This window comes from Macadamia integrifolia, unplaced genomic scaffold (genome assembly GCF_013358625.1).
Source record: "Macadamia integrifolia cultivar HAES 741 unplaced genomic scaffold, SCU_Mint_v3 scaffold705, whole genome shotgun sequence".
Lineage (NCBI taxonomy): Eukaryota > Viridiplantae > Streptophyta > Magnoliopsida > Proteales > Proteaceae > Macadamia > Macadamia integrifolia.
The window spans coordinates 140,030-142,779 of record NW_024870518.1 but is presented as its reverse complement, the minus strand read 5'-3'; the positions used below and the strand labels follow the sequence as shown (position 1 = coordinate 142,779).

Here is a 2,750-nt window from a genome sequence, read left to right as displayed (position 1 = left end):
TCAGAAATAGGATAAATTATTCCATGATCCAAGCACTTTAGGATCTCTTTCTTAATAGCTTCCATCATCACTGGGTTAGCTTTTCTTTGGGGTTCCGTGGATGGTTTGGAATCCTCCATAAGATGTATATGATGTTGCACAATAGAAGGGCTTATACCCTTGATATCAGCCATGGTCCAACCTAGGGCTTCCTTATTATCTTTTAACACTTTAAGTAACTCCCCTTCCTGGCTAGAAGTCAAATTTGAAGAAATTATTACAGGAAGAGTCTGGTCAGGCCCTAGGAAAGCATATCTCAAATTAGATGGCAACTCCTTAAGATCTAGCTTAGGGGGCTCAACTATGGAAGGTTTGGGAATGGAATTGGAAAGGGGTTCTAAGGGCTCCACAAGTGTGTGAAGACTCAAGACTTCAGGAAAGAAATTTTCACTATCATCATCCAACTCATCCATACACTCTTGGAATTCTGAATCAAAATCAATATCAAAGTTGGTAACTAAATCATCAGAAAAATCCAAAAAATCCTCAAGCATATTGATCTCTTATTCCATATGTGGTTGCTTGCCAATCCTAAACATGTTAAACTCAACAGTTTGGTTACCAAAAGATAATCTTAGGAAACCATTCCGGCAATTGATTAATGCATTACTGGTAGCCAAGAATGGTCTTTCTAGAATTATTGGGATCTCATCCTTGGTTGAGAAGGGCTTAGTATCTAACACAATGAAATCAACAGGGAAAATAAATTCCCCCACCTTTAGTAAGACATCCTCAATCATCCCTTTAGGAATCTTAACAGACCTATATGCCAACTGAAGAGTAGTTTCAGTTGCTTTTAATTCTCCCAATCCTAGTTGCTTGTACACATGGTAAGGTAAAGATTCACACTTGCGCCAAGGTCAAGTAAGGCATGCTCAATATAGGTGTTGCCTATGACACAAGATATAGTAGGGCTCCCTGGATCCTTATACTTGGCTGCTATAGGCTGAGTAATTATGGAACTAATGTTACCTGCCAAGAACGCCTTTTTGGGCACACTAGTGATACGTTTGTGAGTACATAAATCTTTCAGTACCTTTGCATAGGCGGGGATCTGGGATATGGCATCTAAAAGAGGGATGTTCACTTCTACCTTTTTGAAGACTTCTAAAATTTTATCCATGGAAGCAGTCTTCTTTTTGTGTACCAAGCGATTAGGAAATGGGACAGGATGAACATAAGGACTGTTAGGGATTTGCCCCTGTTCAGAAGAATCATTTTTGGTTTCCTCAACCAAATCATCTTTAGTTTCAGAAAAATCTTTAGGTTCATCAGACGAACCTGGAACAAGAGGCACATTTGTGTCCTCAACTGAAGAAGAGTTAACAGGAGTAATAGATGGGGAAGATTTAGGAACGCTCTGTAGGTACTCTCTACCACTCCTAAGGGCATAAACAACATTACATTGGTTAGAGGGCCCTTGTTGAGTCTGACCTTGTACTATATTCAGTGATGCCTAGGGTTAGGCTCTGGTTGACTGGGTAAAGTTCCCTTCTCCCTCTCGCGCATAATTGAGACAACTTGGGTAAGTTCTCTCGTAAGATTTTGATGGCTTGTCATGAGGAGGACCATATTTTTTTCCAAGTCACTAATTCTACTTGCCTCTCCAGTGTTGGTAAACCCAGGGGGTTGCTGATAAGATGATAGGAGAGGGGCCCTAGGAAAACTCGCCTGATGTCCTACATTTGACCTAGGAAAAGTATTTTGGGAAAAAGATTGTTGTGCAAAGGGAGGCCTTTGGGGTCCAGGTTGACCTTGATTATAGAAATTGGAAGGTCCTACTTGGTTGCCCTGATTCCAATAGAAATTTGGGTGATTTCTCCATCCTGGATTGTAGGTGTTACTATATGGATTATTCTGGTATAAGGCATTAACACTATCATTAGAAGTGCCCCCAGAGGTGTTGGGGCATTCTTCTATGACATGTCCAGGGGACTGGCACCAAGCACAAATCTTAACCAAATTGACTGATGATGGCTCTCTAGGAACAATAGCCTCAATCCTCTTGATTAGGCTATCCAAATGGGCTTCCTTGGCTACTATCCCATCCACAAAATATCCTTTTCCTCCTATGGTTCTTTCACTCTCTTGGGTTGATTCCCACTCACGGGTTTTGTCAGCTAAGTCAAGTAAAAATTCCCATGCCTTTCCTTCATCTGTAAAGGATGTGAATCCCACAGGGCACATAGACTCTATCATTTGTTTAGTTGGGTAATCAATACCCTCATAAATTATTTGACATAAATGCCATAGGTCTAGGCCATGGTGAGGGCATTCTTGGAGTAGATCCTTGAATCTCTCCATAAGTTTGGAAAATGACTCACTAGGCTTTTGCCTAAACTGAAGGATATCAGTTCTAAGCTAATTGGTCTTGTGAGTTGGGAAAAACTTCTTAAGGAAGACAACTGTGAACTGTTCCCATGAGGTTATGGAATTTATGGGTAATCCATACAACCACTTCTTAGCATGGTCTTTCAATGCAAAAGTGATAAACCTAAGCTTAACAGCATCATCAGAAAGCTGTTGGATCTTAATTAGAACACATACCTCTTCAAATTCCCTTAGAAATAGGTATGCATCCTCAGAGGTCAACCCATGGAAGTGGGGCAACATAGTGATGTATTGAGATTTGAGTTCAAAATTATTGCCCTGGGCTTGTGGTAGAACTATGCAGGAAGGTTGGGCTGTTCTAGCAGGGTAGAACCTATCTT

The 2,750-nt window shown here is 40.8% G+C and overlaps 1 non-coding gene across 1 annotated transcript; it reads left to right on the top strand.

Moving 5' to 3' along the window:
* Positions 1-2,296: 2,296 nt before the first annotated feature.
* Positions 2,297-2,403, top strand: LOC122069768. Its single transcript, XR_006137532.1, has one exon. It is a non-coding gene; the product is annotated as a small nucleolar RNA R71 (small nucleolar RNA).
* The last annotated feature ends 347 nt before the right edge of the window (positions 2,404-2,750 follow it).